Source organism: Mus musculus, chromosome 7, assembly GCF_000001635.26.
Source record: "Mus musculus strain C57BL/6J chromosome 7, GRCm38.p6 C57BL/6J".
NCBI classification, from domain to species: domain Eukaryota; kingdom Metazoa; phylum Chordata; class Mammalia; order Rodentia; family Muridae; genus Mus; species Mus musculus.
This window is the reverse complement of record NC_000073.6, coordinates 17,514,723-17,533,343: the sequence shown is the minus strand read 5'-3', so window position 1 is coordinate 17,533,343 and position 18,621 is coordinate 17,514,723. Positions and strand designations below refer to the sequence as shown.

Below are 18,621 nucleotides of genomic sequence, written 5' to 3'. Positions count from 1 at the left end.
TGAGGAATACCAAATGGCTGAGAAGCACCTGAAAAAATGTTCAACATCCTTAATCATCAGGGAAATGCAAATCAAAACAACCCTAAGATTCTACCTCACACCAGTCAGAATGGCTAAGATCAAAAATTCAGGTGAAAGAATATGCTGGCGAGGATGTGGAGAAAGCAGAACACTCCTCCAATGTTGGTGGGATTGCAAGCTTGTACAACCACTCTGGAAATTAGTCTGGCAGTTCCTCAGAAAATTGGACATAGTACTACCGGAGGATCCCGCAATACCTCTCCTGGGCATATATCCAGAAGAGGTCCCAACCAGTAAGAAGGATACATGCTCCACTATGTTCATAGCAGCCTTATTTATAATAGCCAGAAGCTGGAAAGAACCCAGATGCCCCTCAACAGAGGAATGGATACAGAAAATGTGGTACATTTACACAATGGAGTACTACTCAGCTATTAAAAAGAATGAATTTATGAAATTCCTAGGCAAATGGGTGGACCTGGAGGGCATCATCCTGAGTGAGCTAACACAATCACAAAGGAACTCACATAATATGTACTCACTGATAAATGACTATTAGCCCAGAAACTTAGGATATGCAAGATATAAGATACGATTTGCTAAACTCATGAAACTCAAGAAGAACGAAGACCAAAGTGTGGACACTTTGCCCCTTCTTAGAATTGGGAACAAAACACCCATGGAAGGAGTTATAGAGACAAAGTTTGGAGCTGTGACGAAAGGATGGACCATCTAGAGACTGCCATATCTGGGGATCCATCCCATAATCAGCTTCCAAACGCTGACACCATTGCACACACTAGAAAGATTTTGCTGAAAGGACCTAGATAGAGCTCTCTCTTGTGAGACTAAGCTGGAGCCTAGCAAACACAGAAATGGATGCTCACAGTCAGCTATTGGATGGATCACAGGGACCCCAATGGAGGATCTAGAGCAAGTACCCAAGGAACTAAATGGATCTGCAACCCTATAGGTGGAACAACAATATGAACTAACCAGTACCCCTGAGCTCTTGACTCTAGCTGCATATGTATCAAAAGATGGCCTAGTAGGCCATTACTGGAAAGAGAGGCCCATTGGACACGCAAACTTTATATGCCCCATATATGTACAGGAGAACACCAGGGCCAAAAAGTGGGAGTGGGTGGGTAGGGGATTAGAGTAGAGGGTATGGGGAAATTTCGGATAGCATTGGAAATGTAAATGAGGAAAATACCTAATAAAAATATTTTTTAAAAAAATTAGTGCTACAAATAAATCTTTTTATCTCTAAGTTAGCTTAGTCATGCTATCTTGTCAAATCAATAGAAAAGTAACTAGAAATTCAATGACTGTGAAACTGTTGAACTCTTATAGATCCTCACCCTAACTGTGGTGTCTTTAGCCCCACATTAGCCAACATTTCACATCTTTGTGTCACATATAAAATACTTGTGATTGTGAGATCAAACCTTTGAAACTGAGTTATTTAGCAGATCAATAGGTTCTAACAACCGAGATTCTAAGATTGTCCATCATACGACATTTGAGGCCTATATTCCATCCATTTTATATTCCATTTCCACTAGCGTATTTGATAAGTAACCTGATTTAGGTGACCTTTCTTCCATTTTTATAAAAACTGCATTGAATTGCTATCTCATTGTAAGGATTTGGGGTAACATTGGGTCTGTTTACACAGGACATGGTCACTTGTAGTTTAGTTCTAGAAGAAACCATCTGTTTAGTGATATCTCTTTCATACACTGACACCTCTGGGAATGATTCATTGTGGAATAACCCATATCCACACTGGAGTATGTCTTATGTTTTCTGAGAACCTCTCCCCTTCTTAATGTTCTTGATTAATAGTATTATCAAAGTCTCTTAATAAACACTGGCTTATCCTAAATTTATTTTCCAAGGCAAAGTTACAGGTCCAGTTTTAACTGAATCAAAAACACCAATTAATTATAGAACTCTGGAGGCTTTTGCAGCAGTGTGGAGCTGTGCATCTCTCTGTGCTGCAACTGACACTAATAATAGATTTAGTCAAGTGCATACAATTTAAAAACATGAACCACGTTGGCAACAATGCAGCTTTCTTATCAAAATTACATGAAATACTCCAAAATGAAGGTATAATCTATGCCATCATATAAAAACACACTTTATTTAAAATAAAATAAAAAAACAAAAAACAAAACATATGGTGTCTACTTTAAGACCACATTAAAAATTGTCAAAAGAAAAAGATAACAGAAAACTCTGAAAATGCTTAATTCATTTGAATATATTAGAAACAGGAGCTCAGAATTGACGTAATAAAGTTCAATTCACCATATTCTCATGTCTCTCACCATTAAATTCTTAATGTAATAATAAAACTATCTTTTTCAGCAGAAAATAAAAAATTCAATGAAAAGTTTTTATTTAACATAGTAGTGTGTTGGGGTATATGTGCCTGATATTTGTGAGGGTAGGGGTGTATCTTGCTGAATCTTATAAGAAGAGTCCAGAGAATAACTTCTGTTAGCAGCTACAACAGTGCTGAGTCTTTAGGGACAAATCTGTGGTAATACTCATAGGGGTTCCTTCCATTGGTAATGACTGGCTAGAGGACTGTTTCTGACAGGGCAAGCATCCTAAGAAGCAGTAGACTGTGAAGCTGTTGGTGCGGGGCTTGGAAGAAGGGGTTAGCACCATTCTGTTGATTCTTTACTTCTTATCAAAGAGTGTCTTAAGCAGCTCTCCCTCCCTGTCTCCCTCTCTCCCTCTCCCCCCATCCCTCTCCCGTACCTCTCTCTCCTTCTCCCCCCATCCCTCTCCCCCAACCCTCTCCCCCATCGCTCTCCCTCATCCCTCTCTCACTCTCTGCCACTGAGCTCCCTGTCTGCATGAGGAGGGTCCTGAGAAAGGCAGGAATAGGAGCAGCACTGATTCAATAATGACTGGGAGTCAGCAGTGGATGCAAGCTGTCAGCTCCGGTACTCTGTCTGTTCCCTGAGGATTCTCATCATTTTTCCTTTTTCTTCTTTCTCACCAGAGAGCCTGAACCCAGTCTTTTATTTTTTAAAGTTACATCATCAAGGCTTTGATCATTGTTAATAATTTTTTTAAATTTCTTAAATTTACACAAACAATGCATGCTTTCATAGAGCAGAAACTAAATACAGAGCAAAAGCACTTTTCCTTATAGTTTTGACAGCCTGTTCTTCATGGGTAGCTGGAAACAGGTCTTGCAGTTTCCTGGTAGAGCAGATGGCAGTCTTTAATAACTATTTTCATGTAAGAACAGAAAGGTGACAGACTACTAAGGTAAAAATTATTTCTTACAAAGTATTAAAATTTATGCAAGTAAAGAGTCTAGCCCTCTCTAATATCTCTTTAGGAATTATTATCTTCAATTCCTCAACTACCTAGGAGAATGAAGTACTAACTTTCTATATGCTTATGCATCATCCTTTAATTCTCTAATCTTTCTTTCCTCATCCTAGCAATTCCATGGCCTCATGTACTCTCCTTCTAATACCATTTGTTTCTAGACCATATTCAAGCCTTCCTTTTATAAAATAAACACATTTATCATTTGCTTGTATTTTATAGATTTTCCTAGACACATCTTTTCTCCTTGAGACCACTTTAATTCTCTATCCTTGATGTCCCCAAGTTCACCCCAACTAATTAAAGCAGCAGTCATTGGACTGGAGGGTACATGTATCTCCTCATAATTCCAAATTCAAGGCCAAGTCTGGCAATGAACTATTTCTACAAAGGACCATGTACACTTTTATGGCCTTTGTGGTTATGTTGTCTAGATCCTTTCCCATAGCCCTAAAAGCTGTTCCTTGTCCTCCACAGACTCATGACCACTGCCATTCCTCGTTCCTGAGAACTGCATCTGTTTCATTTATTATGGTATGATTAGTTCTGAGTAATGGGGGAGTTATATTCCCCCCCCCCAAAAAAGATTGAAAGTAAATTAGAGGAGACAGCAGATCAGTTTCAGGCCAACAATCAGCACAGATGGGGATCTTGGGGATCAATGTCCTGGTGATGGTCCAGGGGCAAGAACTCTGTCATACCTGTCATACCTCCCCTTATACGGCCATGCCAAACCAGGTTCTTCTCTCTCTCTCTCTCTCTCTCTCTCTCTCTCTCTCTCTCTCTCTCTCTCTCTCTCTCACTCTCTCTCTCTCTGTGTGTGTGTGTGTGTGTGTGTGTGTGTGTGTGTGTATGTATGTGTGTGTGTGTGTGTGTGTGTCCATCCTTTCATGTATAATTTTAGTACACTAAAAACATAAGCTGGAGGCATAAAACAAGTCCTAAGGCATGTTGAGTGTTAAGGGTTGAAAGCACCTTAAATTGTTGCTCCATCATATATGAGGGCATTTTTTTCTGCCATGTTAATCTTCTTGAACAATGGCCCTAATTGAGTAGTCTGAGAAATGAGTATTTAAACTGAACATGTGCAGGAATAACTCCTGCCCAGATTTCTTTCCCCATATTAGTATGTCTAGGCGTCCATAATAAATTATTAACCATTTCTTAAGAAGATCTGAGACAGGCTGACTCCACGACAGGCTTCAAATTATCAGTCCAGGAAACTAGGCCTAAGAACTAGGCAAGTCCAGGTAAATCAGTTACTAGGAAAAGCAAAAAACAAACAAAAAACAGGCTTCAGGCAGATAGACAGAAACTGCCAAGCCATTAGAAGCTGACCAGCCACCTGGCATGAAGCAAGGGCAATGGGTCAGCAACAGTTTCCAGACCTCCCCAACAACAGTTTCCAGCTTCCAGCCCTTGGTTATGATTCTGGAATGGCCCTAGACATGGAACAAGATAAAAGTCACCTACCCTGGAACTCCCCTAATGTGCTTTAAATCAGATCTGCGAGCTCACTTGGTTGTCTCCATCTTAGAATAAGAGACCTCCACATGCTGGACTTCTGCAGAATAAAACACACTTTATTTTTGCATACTATGTGAGTCTAGGATATCGTTCTTCTGTGAACAATGGACCCTTACAGAGCAACACATGGGAAATCCTTACAATCCTTGCATTTACTAATATATCTTCTAAATCACTAATATGTTTATATTATTCTTTTAAATTGGTTTTGCAAATAATGCTCTTCTCTACTCTCCTGGGATTGGGTATATTTTCTTTGGCTTTAACCTTATCAAGTGTGAACACATTGCATTTAATTAATCTTAGAAGAATTGAATTTCTCTTCCCACCTTTCTCTCAGTTCAAGATATTAACCTCAGATCCCAGGATTGCACCAGAATATTTCCAGAGACACATCATTTTAATGATGAAATATAATTTAATATTTCAAAACAGAAAAATGTAAATTAATCAAGAATTGATGCTAGAGAAAATTCTCAATTTGAAAGCAAATAACTTTCAAAGCAGAAAACAGTCACAATGTTAACTAGAAGAAAAAGTCTTCTCTAGATAATTTTTTGTTTTGATATCTTGGTCTTGAAATTTATTTAAAACTTTTTGGTGATTTGAAATAAACTCTCTTGCAATGAGTTCACAGACTCTGTGGCTTCCTGCATTTTGATGATCTGTTACCCACTTTACTTCTTCCCTCAAACCATGCCTGTTAAACAGGTTCCAGCAGAGCACAGCCTGATGTAATAGGTCATGTGCTGCTTTGCAAACAATAGGTCTAGAGTCTTCTTGACACAGTATTTCCATACAATAGTTCTGCCACTTGAAGAAATGACCTCCAGTGTGTTCTTCCCAGCTGTTGTATCCAAGCTTATCCTGTCTAGCCGTAAGTCATTTATATACTAAACAAACATTTTAGCAATAACTTTGAAATGGATAGAGGATGGCAAAACACATACCTCACCTTGGGTCTCAACTCAGACAATCACGACTCATTATAAAGGCAGAAAAACTCGTAATTTTATGCTAAGAAAACTCACTGTTCCTAAAGTTCTCTACTGTAATCTAGGGAAAGCTAGCACAAAAGTTAAATTTAATACTTTTGTTTACTAGAATTAAAACATTGTTCTAAAAATAACCTTAACTTGTAATTATTCATTGTAACTTGTTTTATTGTCCTGTGTTTTACATCTTACTATAAAATTAATCCTTTGAATATGACATTATTTAAAGAAAAGTATGTGTAGCACTACCTAGCTAAATTATTATCTGTCTACTTTTAATGAGATTTGGGGGCCTTACGGTATCGATGCTTTTTGGTAGACAAGTCCTTACACTGAAAATTTACTCCAATGCCACTATTCACTCGAAAGGATTCAACCTTCATTTCTTAGAACACATACACAAATGGCATGTCTCTGCGTTTGTGTTTGTTAGCATTATATTCACATCATGTTTCATAACAGTAAAATTATTTACATATTATCAATATTCTCTTGAGATGTATAAGAAATAACAGAGAATTGGGTATTTGAAAGCATGGAAAGATTATGTGAATATTTTAAATGACTATTCATTCCATCACAATGGCATTATTTCAGTGGTAGTATACGAAATACGGGCAACCATGATCAATACATAGTTTGTTTCTTTCACCATGTGGAGGAGCTACTTTTAGCATTGAAAAATTAATGAAATAAAGGCTCTTGTCTATAATATATATTTTTTGCATTTTATTCTTGATAAGTGATTATAAAAAGGAACCTGGGAAAAACCCAGCCTTAGTTTTGTGTGTGTGTGTGTGAATCAAAAGCTTCATCTGAAGTGAGCAACACTTACATAGAGATCTGTAAAAAGGATGCTACACCAGCATATGGTCAAATGGTCCCAAAGATAAGCTACTTAGCTAGAACCTATGTCTAGCAAATGATAAGTCATGAGATACAATACTACCACTGGGTTTTTAAATAATTTATTCGATTAGAGGCAAACACATATATTAACCTTCCACAGACCAGCTCAGGAGCTCTGGTTCCTTTTATTTATTTATTTGCTCATTTATTTGTTTGTTTCTTTATTTATTTGCTCATTTATTTGTTTGTTTATTTATTCATTTATTCAATGTGTGTGAGTCCACTGTCACTCTCCTCAGACACACCTAAAGTGGGCATCAGATCCCATTACAGATGGTTGTGAGCCACCATTTGATTGCTGGGAACTGAACTCAGGACCTCTGGAAGAGAAGGCAGTGCTTTTAATCTCTACAGCTCTGGGACTCTGGTTCTCCCTTGAAGGTAGCTGAGGGAAAGAGTGTCTGAGGGGATAAGACTTGGTCTTCTGAGAGACTAAGGTTACTTTCTATATTAGCTCTTTATTTGTCTTGACTCTAAATTACTCTGAGGCCAGAAGCTGCTTGCTTTCCCCATGTTAATTTCAGTTAGTCTAAAGCCAGAAGCTGCAGCCTCTGGGCAAAGTTACACCTGCTGCTTAACAATGGGAGTGGAAGTATAAGGGGCAAGGCATTAAGTACAGAGATACTTTGTGTTTTTCTCCACAGGCCCTCCATGCCAGACACTAAGGCTAAGAGCTCATTTAACCCCTTGTCAGTTAGAGAAAGTAGCCCTCAGGAATGCTTTTTTTTTTTTAAGATTCTAATCTTTGTTTCTAAGAATAAAGTAAAAGGGGGAAACATGTCATACTATATGCTCTGATTATAATCTTTCTTAATATTTGTGTTACTCTATTCTCTCAACTTCTAAATTACACCACACTGATGCTCTTCTTCTTCATTGTCCTAATTTTACTCTCTCCTTCTGCTACCTAGTGTCATCTATCCTAGTTTTTTGAACCTTTTTTAGGAGAATAGATAACATGGTTTTCAAGCTTTCTTTCTTTTTTTTTTAACAAATGCTTACTAAAATTTCAAATATAAATTCAAACCATGAATTGAATAAGAGACTTACAATAGAGATATTTGAATGTGTTTCCATTAAGACAAATTATCTAGCCAGACATTCACTACCTGTCACTAGCTCCAGAGTTTTGAGAACCAAAAACTGTAATTTTTGGGTCTGAATTACCATTGAAGTTTTATATAGATAAGCTCAGTCAATAGCTTATACTCTCTACTTGCATCCATAATAAGTGATTCAGTTCCCTCCTATGACCTTTGATTACTTATATTACAGGTCGAAGGAATGTATTCTAAGTAGTAAACTCCTGCTTTCTATCTCAGAAGCAATTAATTAATGACACATGAAGACTAGAGATGTTTTAATTATAGTAGTCCTATCACAGAGAGGCTTAATTGCAGTACTACTATAAAAGACAATAATTATTAATAAATTTTAGCAATTCCTATAGAATCATCATTAGGAATTAAAAAGTCATCTATTTCTTTTAATAACATCACTATAAGACAACAGATTTTCACTGATCTACAGAAATCTGCCCAATAGGGTGGGTTAGTGCTCAAGATTATAACATTATTTTTATAAGGACAGTTAAGGCATATCAATAACAGGAATTAGTCCTGTAAATGTCCTTTGGGCCTTTGGTGCAAGGGCTCTTTGTCCCAGTCAACAGTCCATGGAGAAGCCATCCCAGAAACCATCCTTTGCTAGATGGCTTCTTGGTACCCAACAATACTTTGGTAGAAATGTCAGAGAATAGATCTCCAAGATATTCAAATTGCTAAATTCAGAATATGTTTGCTCATGTAGAAGATCAAATTTTTCATATTATGTCAAGTGAAACTTTAGATGAGAAATCTCTGACTAAGTCAAGTGCACTGGTATTTATTTGTATAGCTAATACTATGATATGGAATCAAGAAAAAAAATAGGGTAACATAGGATATATACCAAGTTCTTGGGCAGCCTAAGCTGCCTTTACAAGGCATAACACAAAACAAAACTAGAAAAATAAAAAGAAATTTACAAAAAATTGGCAAGATTTAACATTCAAAAAAAATGTCTCTTTCCTCTCTTTAGAATTTTCAAAGGCTCAGTCTGTTATCTAATCTACTGTCTCTCTCCTCTAAATCTATTTATCTACAGATCTGAATACCTATATATCATTTGTAATCTACCTATCATCTCCTCTTGAGTATGTTTGTCTATTCCTTCATAATACATGACGATGGCAGAAGAAAGACAAAGAGGACATTGAGATGGCTGCGTTTTATAAACCACAACTTGAAAATATAAAATTGGCACTATCAAAATATTTTATGGCTTCCTTATTGACATATTGTAATTGACTGGTAATTTTCACCTAACAGTTTTTTTTAAAAGTACTGATGGGATATCTCTGAACATTCCTGATCTTGGAGAGGAACATTGATTGTATCAAGACTCACATGAATGTATAAGAGTATCACAATACTTTGTACTGTTGGTTTCAGAATCTTCTATTGTTTTCCTATAAAAATAAAGTCTTGCACATTCCAATCATCTGTATTGGGTGTATTGTGAAAGATTAATGATGAAGACTAGCCTTTACCATTACTCTGTCTATCACAAGGTAAAACTAAGAAATGATCCTTATTCCCTGTATAAGTAATATCAACTCCACAAATCCAACCTTTTTACTGCTGAGAAATTCACATCATAAATGGAAGAGAAGGAATGATTTAGTGAATATAGAAAGAACTGCTTTGTAGATGAAAGAACTGTTATAAGATTGAAGACTTAATTTTATTTACTTGTTTGGAGAAAGCTGTAGCCCTAAATACTCATTTTCTCAAATTGTCTTGAAATCCAGGAAGAAGAGAAACTCAAAAGGTAAAAAGTTCCCCCCAAAATTGTATACAATTCCTTGGATAATGAATTAGATCTTGAAAGATGACAATGGCCACCAAAGTTAAATCATGCCTAGCAAATTCTTAGATAGTTAGGCACTGGAAGTCTTGTAAGAGCACAAATATAAAGTATGTGTGTTCAGCCTTAAAATATCACCTGGAGCTCAAGGTTGGTCAGATACCCATTTGTGTGAAAACTGTTCATATGGCACTAACACATGATTTTCTTCTGAAATGTTGTATGAAATTTTAAGTAACTATCTGAAGGAGTAGGAGTGGATGTAAGTTGTGTTTTTCAGTAGCAAGTTTCAATGTTCTTTCAAACCACATTTATTATTGGTAGGCACAACAATAATACTGAGGAGACTACATTAAGTTCAGTCTTCTCAGAGTAAAACTAAACTGTGAAAGGATTTACTCTCAAATCACATAATAATTCTTCCTTAAGGCTAATCTTTGAAGGTAATTGTAATTTTGAATTTCCTACATAATATCTTCAAGGGACATTTTCACTAAACTTTTGCTCATGGGGCTGGGATGAATCAGCCTAAGAACAGAAACATGCATTCCAGTCCACATTTTTCTAATATATCATTCTAAACCAGGTAGCAGCAAAAATAACCTTTCTTCAACTTAACAACTTATAAACATAACAATTGCACTTGATTTTACAATGTCAGAGAAGATCCCATAACAATAAACCTTGAACAACCATGTTTCATTTTCTGTGCTTACCCTTTCTTTCTGCTGTGAATGAGTGAGAAGACTGGGATGAGGTCACAAAAATCTCCTAATGCTTTTAGAGTGGGCTATGCTACAAAACTAACTTTTTCTTCTTCTTCTTCTTCTTCTTCTTCTTCTTCTTCTTCTTCTTCTTCTTCTTCTTCTTCTTCTTCTTCTTCTTCTTCTTCTTCTTCTTCTTCTTCTTCTGAGAGTCGTCCTTCCTTAATACTCAGGAATAAATTTGGCGTGGTGAGTCTGAATACTTTAAACTTGATACATTAAAGCTTCACAGCTCAAAGTTGTCTACTTTCATATTCATACTGCTTTAATGCATATAGCACTGCGAATCTAAAGTCTGAATACAATAATTTTAGGCTTAATGAAGTACTCACTACTGGCCATGTTATGCCTTAATTGTCTCATTATTATCCAAACTACAAAATAAAAATTGAAGACAATTTTTTAGAATTCTTAAGGAAATATTTTCAATCTGTGCAATTAAATGTGTTTCACAATGCAATCTCAAAAGTATATCATTCCAAATGTTAAATATTTATTTCAATGAAAAATGGAGAGAAAGAACATGTTCTAATACTACACCTAAGAGAACATGATAAGCAGTAAGTATAAGACCTTTCAAAACATGGTACAATTAATATATTATCATCAAATATTTACAAAGTGACTATTTGATTAGCTCAATTTTCAATCTATGCAGACTAGGAAAAAAATATACAGAGTTAGTGTGACACAAACAGCAAAGGACATCTGCTCAAGTGTTTCAACTTCTCAATAAGAAAGTAGAGTAAAATGAATGTCTTGAAGTATGTGTTTTAATGAAAATGTTTATCACAATTTTTATTTTCTAAACAAATCCAAAAGTTGTTAAAGTCCAACAATGTCTCTCACTATTGTCAACAGACTGAACCACCACCAGATGAAATTATTATTGTGCCACCACCATTTTATGTAATTGTAAGTTTACCTCTGTCCTCAGTAAATAAAATGGTATGGTTTATAAATTTTTATATTTAAGAAATGAGTATTATTAAATGAAATTCTCTCTCTCTCTCTCTCTCTCTCTCTCTCTCTCTCTCTCTCTCTCTCTCTCTCTCTCTCCCTCCTCCCTGTGTGTCTGTCTCACCATACTCTGTGTGTAATTCTGTGTATAGTCTATTACAGATGGTTTATTTGGAAATGAGTGTTTTTAAAGTGTGTGATAGAAACATTTATAGACAGTTTCTCATCTTGGGCTGTCTTTTTGGATTATATGAAGGAAAAGGGGAATCTTTATGAATCATATACTGAGTATTATTCTAGGAATGAGGGAAAGATCCATAAATGATACATGTGAAACCTTTGAGAAAATATGCAAACACTGAAATAATAGAACATCAAATAGAAGTATATACGAGGAAATGTAGAAAACCCTATGCTCAGGTTTCAAGGTGATGGCTAAAGCTCACTCATGGAAGAAGTCACCCCAGGCAGGAAAAAAATGATATACTGAAAGAATATCCAACACATGAAGATATTTTACCTAGGTACTATATTTTACAATGTAGAGAAAAATAAGAAGAAGGAGAAGGTTTGTGATGCACTCTGTAGTACAGTGTCTCCAGTTTTGCTTCTGGAATAAGCTCTAATCGAAGCTTCTGTTATGATTCAACTAAGACTTGGTTGGGAAATTACCCTGTCAAGTGATCCATTTATTTAGTTGGTAATCTCAAGTCCATGTTTCAATAATTTTAATGGCCAACAACAAGGGCTACATGAAATCAAACCATGGTAGGATAAACTTTGATATTTATTCAAAATCACAAGAGATCAGGGATAGACTGAATTGAGAATATGTAAGCAGAACATGTTTTTTTAAAAATTATGTATGGTGTTTGTGTGTGTGTGTGTGTGTGTGTGTGTATGTGTGTGTATACAGGAATGCAGATGGAGACATATGCTTTAATATACCCTTAGGTTCACATATATACGGCTTAATATACATAAAATATATTCTTATATAATTGGTAGATAAAGTAAAAATAGTCTTGAAGAATTACTGAAACTATTCAAATTATTTTTATCTTCCAAACAAGACCTCATGCACTGGGAAAACTGCAAAATAATGTTGTATGTCACATGGTACATTTTTGTAAATGCATAGTATAAATGCTGCTAGTGTTCATTGAACATTTACCTGTGATATAATCCACATCTCATATATTTGTCTGTTTTAATCCATGAGTAACATTTTGTGGCTAAAATCTAAAATAAAAATACAGGTGCATTACTAATATATAAAAAGAAAAATGTCCCTAACAAATCATGAATATGTTGAAACAAAAATGTATAGGTTTTGATGATTCCATTTTTCTTTATTTGCAGCTAAAATCTGCATTCTGCTATTGATCATTTGTAACTTTTTGGACATCCACAGCTAAGGAACCATACCATTATGATACTCCTGTGAGCTGCCTACGTTCTACAAGCACAGCTCTATAATAACAACCACCACTAAGTGAATTTTAACCTATTCTTCAATGCACTCCCCACCATGCTTATAAAAGTGATGGCAACTATCATTTCATCCATTTGTAAATTTTGTTTCTCATTATCAGAAATAATATTTCAATGGATAAATTGTATGTTATCGACATAGAACATATTATAATATATCAAAAAAAACTAAAGAAAAATAAATAGCAAAATATTTGTGGCAAATTTCAGGTTCATATAAAATTCTCATAAAACTAAAGAAAAGAAATGCATAGCCAGCAGAGCAGGCATAGAATTTGGCTTTTACATGTAGATGAAGTCTTCCAGATAATGGGCATTTGAAATTACTACAATTTGATCCAATAATTTCTTAATGAAGAAGACTCTCAATGAACATGAAACAAAATTTTCACTTACCCAAAGAGTTTACAAAAATACTGTAATTATATTTAGCTTCATTTTCACAAAGACCCTTCATGTGTATAAAGGGTATAAATATATAAACATATTCCAAAGAAGTATTCTTGTGATGAGTGTTTTACTATAACTCTCCGTTTTTTATTTGTTTGTTTGGGATCTTTTTTTTTTAATGGATACTTTCTTTATTTACATTTCAAATGTTATTCCATTTCCTGCTTTTCCCTCTGAAAACCCCCTAGTATATCCCTCTCCCCTGCTTCTGGGACGGTATGCCCTACACACCCACTCCAGATTCCCCATTATGGCATTCCCCTACACTGAGGTATCAAGCCTACACAGGACCAAGGGCCTCTCATACAATTGAAGTCCAGCAAGGCCATCCTCTGTGACATATGCAGCTGGAGCCATGGGTCACTCCATGTGTACTCTTTGGTTGGTGGTTTAGTCCCTGGAAGTTCTGGGGTACTGGTTAGTTCATATTGTTATTCCTCCTATGGTACTGCAACCCCCATCAGCTCCTTTAGTCCTTTCTCCAGCTCCACCACTGGCAACCCCATGATCAGTCCAATGGTTGGCTGTAATATCCACCTCTATATTTCTCAGGCTCTCGAAGAGCCTCTCAAGAAGCAGCTATATCAGGCTCCTGTCAGCAAGAACTTGTTGGCATCAAAAACAGTATCTGGGTTTGATAACTGTATGTGGGATGGATCCCCAGGTGGGGCAGTCTCTAAATGATCTTTCCTTCTGACTCTGCTCCACAGTTTGTCTCTGTATCTCTTCTCCTGGGTATTTTGTTCCCCCTTCTAAGAAGGAATGCAGCATCCAAAACTTGGTCTTCCTTCTTCTTGAACTTCACATGCAATGTCGATTGTATGTTGGGTATTCTGAGCTTTGTGGCTAATATTTACTTATCAGTGAGTGCATATCATGTGTGTTCTTTTGTGATTGGGTTACTTCACTCGGGATGATATTTTCTATTTCCATCCATTTGCCTAAGAATTTCATGAAGTCATCATTTTTAATAGCTGAGTAGTACGCCATTGTGTAAATGTACCACATTTTCTGAATCTATTCCTCTGTTGAAGGACATCTGGGTTCTTTAGAGCTTTGGGTTATTATGAATAAGGCTGCTATGAACATAATGGAGCATGTGTCCTTGTTATACATTGAAGCATCTTTTGGGTATATGCCCAGGAGGGTATAGCTGGGTCCTCAGGTAATACTATGTCCAATTTTCTAAGGTACGGACAAACTGATTTCCAGAGTGATTGTAACAGGATGGATTCCAACCGACAATGCAAGAGTGTTCCTCTTTCTTCACATAATCAACAGCATTTGCTGTCACCTGAATTTTGGATCTTAGCCATTCTGACTGATGTGAAGTTGAATGACAGAGATGTTTTGATTTGCATTTCCTTGATGAATAATGATGTTGAACATTTCTTTAAGTGCTTTTAAGCCATTCAGTATTCCTCAGATGAGAACTCTTTGATTGACTCTGTACTCCATTTTTAACATGGTTATTTGGTTCTCTGGGGTCTAACTTCTTGAGATTTTTTTTTTTATATATTGGTTATTATCCCTCTATCTGTTGTAGGATTGGTAAAGGTCTTTTCCCAATCTGTTGGTTGCTGTTTTGTCCTATTGACAGTGTCCTTTGCCTTACAGAAGCTTTGCAATTTTATGAGGTCCCATTTGTCAAGTCTTGATCTTAGAGCATAAGCTATTAGTGTTCTGTTCAGGAAATTTTCCCCTGTGACCATGTGCTCCAGTCTCTTCCCCACTTTCTTTTCTATTAGTTTCAGTGTATCTGGTTTTATGTGGAGGGCCTTGATCCACTTGGACTTGAGCTTTGTACAAGGAGAAAAAGAAGGATTGACTTGCATTCTTCTACAAGTTAACCCCCAGTTCAACCAGCACCAATTGTTGAAAATGTTGTCTTTTTTCCACTGGATAATTTCAGCACCTTAGTCAAAGATCAAGTGACCATAGCTATGTGGGTTCATTTCAATATCTTCAATTCTATTCCACTGATCTACCTTTCTGTCACTATACTAATACCATGCAGTTTTTAATCACATTGCTCTGTAGTACACCTTGACTTCAGTAATGGTGATTCCCCCGGAAATTCTTTTATTGTTAAGAATAGTTTTTGATATGCTAGATTTTTTGTTATTCTGATGAATTTGCAAATTGCCTTTTTTTAACTCAGTGAAGAATTGAGTTGGAATTTCGATGGGAATTGCATTGATTCTGTAGATTGCTTTTGGCAGGATAGCCATTTTCACTATATTAATCCTGCCAATCCATGAGCATGGGATGTCTTTCCATCTTCTAAGATCTTTTTTAATTTCTTTCTTCAGAGACTTGAAGTTCTTTTTTTTAATTAATTTTTTATTAGGTATTTTCCTCATTTACATTTCCAATGCTATTCAAAAAGTCCCCAATACACCCCCCCCCACTCCCCTACCTACCCACTCCCACTTTTTGGCCCTAGCATTCCCCTGTACTGGGGCATATAAAGTTTGCAAGTCCAATGGGCCTTCTTTCCAGTGATGGCCGACTGGGCCATCTTTTGATATGCAGCTAGAGTCAAGAGCTCTGGAGCACTGGTTAGTTCATAATGTTGTTCCACCTATAGGGTTGCAGATCACTTTAGCTCCTTGGGTACTTTCTCTTGCTCCTCCATTGGGGGCCCTGTGATCCACCCAATAGCTGACTGTGAGCATCCACTTATGTGTTTGCTAGGCCCCGGCATAGTCTCACAAGAGAGAGCTATATCTGGGTTCTTTCAGAAAAATCATGCTAGTATATGCAATGGTGTCAGCATTTGGAATCTGATTATGGGATGGATCCCTGGATATGGCAGTCTTTAGATGGTCCACCTTTCGTCACAGCTCCAAAGACCAAAATCTCTGTAACTCTTTCCATGAGTGTTCTGTTCCCAATTCTAAAAAAGGGTACAGTGTCCACACTTTGATCTTCATTCTTCTTGAGTTTCATGCGTTTAACAAATTGTATCTTATATCTTGTGTATCCTAAGATTCTGGGCTAATATTCACTTATTAGTGAGTACATATTGTGTGAGTTCCTTTGTGATTGTGTTACCTCACTCAGGATGATGCCCTCCAGGTCCATCCATTTGCCTAGGAATTTCATAAATTCATTCCTTTTAATAGCTGAGTAGTACTCCATTGTGTAAATGTACCACATTTTCTGTATCCTTTCCTCTGTTGAGGGGCATCTGGGTTCTTTCCAGCTTCTGGCTATTATAAATAAAGCTGCTATGAACATAGTGGAGCATGTGTCCTACTTACCGGTTGGAACATCTTCTGGATATATGCCCAGGAGAAGTATTGCTGGATCCTGTGGTAGTATTATGTCCAAAATTCTGGGATCCACCAAACTGATTTCCAGAGTGGTTGTACAAGTTTGCAATCCCACCAACAATGCAGGAGTGTTCCTCTTTCTCGACATCCTCGCCAGCATCTGCTGTCACCTGAATTTTTGATGTTAGCAATTCTGACTGGTGTGAGGTGGAATCTCAGGGTTGTTTTGATTTGCATTTCCCTGATGATTAAGGATGTTGAACATTTTTTCAGGTGCTTCTCTGCCATTCGGTATTCCTCGGGTGAGAATTCTTTGTTCAGTTCTGAGCCCCATTTTTTAATGGGGTTATTTGATTTTCTGGGGTCCACTTTCTTGAGTTCTTTATATATATTGGATATTAGTCCCCTATCTGATTTAGGATAGGTAAAGATCCTTTCCTAATCTGTTGTTGATCTTTTTGTCTTATTGACGGTGTCTTTTGCCTTGCAGAAGCTTTGCAACTTTATGAGGTCCCATTTATCGATTCTCAATCTTACAGCACAAGCCATTGCTGTTCTATTCAGGAATTTTTCCCCTGTAAACATATCTTCGAGGCTTTTCCCTGCTTTCTTCTCTGTAAGTTTCAGTGTGTCTGGTTTTATGTGGAGTTCCTTAATCCACTTAGATTTGACCTTAGTACAAGGAGATAGGAATGGATCAATTCACATTCTTCTACATGATAACCGCCAGTTGTGCCAGCACCATTTGTTGAAAATGCTGTCTTTTTTCCACTGGATGGTTTTAGCTCCCTTGTCAAATATCAAGTGACCATAGGTGTGTGGGTTTATATCAGGGTCTTCAATTCTGTTCCATTGGTCAACTTGTCTGTCGTTATACCAGTACCATGCAGTTTTTATCACAATTGCTCTGTAGTACAGCTTTAGGTCAGGCATGGTGATTCCACCAGAGGTTCTTTTATCCTTGAGAAGAGTTTTTTCTATCCTGGGTTTTTTGTTATTCCAGATGAATTTGCAGATTGCCTTTTCTAATTCCTTGAAGACTTGAGTTGGATTTTTGATGGTAATTACACTGAATCTGTAGATTGCTTTTAGCAAGATAGTCATTTTTACAATGTTGATCCTGCCAATCCATGAGCGTGGGATGTCTTTCCATCTTCTAAGATCTTTTTTCGATTTCTTTCTTCAGAGACTTGAAGTTCTTATCATACAGATCCTTCACATTCTTAGTTAGAGTGACACCAAAGTATTTTATATTAATTGTGACTCTTGTAAAGATGTTGTTTCCCTAATTTCTTTCTCAGCCTGTTTATTCTTTGTGTAGAGAAAGGCCACTGATTTGTTTGAGTTAGTTTTATATCCAGCTATTGCACTGAAGCTGTTTATCAGGTTTAGGAGATATCTGGTAGAAATTTTAGAGGCACTTAAATATACAATCACATCATCTGATATTTTGACTTCTTCCTTTCCAATTCGCATTGTTTGACCTCCTTTTGTTGTCTAATTGTTCTGGCTATGACTTTGAGTACTGTATTGAACAAGTAGAGAAAGTGTGGACAGCCTTGTTTAGTCCCTGATTTAATGGGATAGCTTCAAGTTTCTCTCCATTTAGTTTGATGTTGGCTACTGATTTGCTGTATATTGCTTTTATTGTGTTTAGGTATGGGCCTTGAATTCCTGATCTTTCCAAGACTTTTTTCATGATTCTGGGATCCTGTAATCCTGAGATTCTGGGTGTGTCAGAGCTCCTGGGCATAAAGCTGTCTCAGGGATCCAGGAATACTGGTGTGACCAAGATCCTGAGATCCTTTGATCCTGGTTTGTTAGAGCACCTTGGAGTTGAGCTTCCTTTGGGTGTGTGAAATTCTTAGACAAAAGGATAGATCTAGAAAATAGCATCCTGAGTGAGGTAACCAAATCACAAAAGAACACACATGGTGTGCACTCACTGATAAG

General features: G+C 36.7%; 1 long non-coding RNA gene across 2 annotated transcripts in view; it reads left to right on the top strand.

Annotated features, from left to right (window-relative positions):
• Window positions 1-5,669: 5,669 nt before the first annotated feature.
• Window positions 5,670-18,621, top strand: part of Gm32846 — a 130,859-nt gene continuing 117,907 nt past the window's right edge. Inside the window, exon 1 of one of the 2 annotated variants that reach the window (XR_881854.1) lies at window positions 5,670-5,788. This is a non-coding gene — a long non-coding RNA (predicted gene, 32846). The remainder of the gene's footprint in view (window positions 5,789-18,621) is intronic. The other variant, XR_881856.1, reaches the window with a different exon arrangement.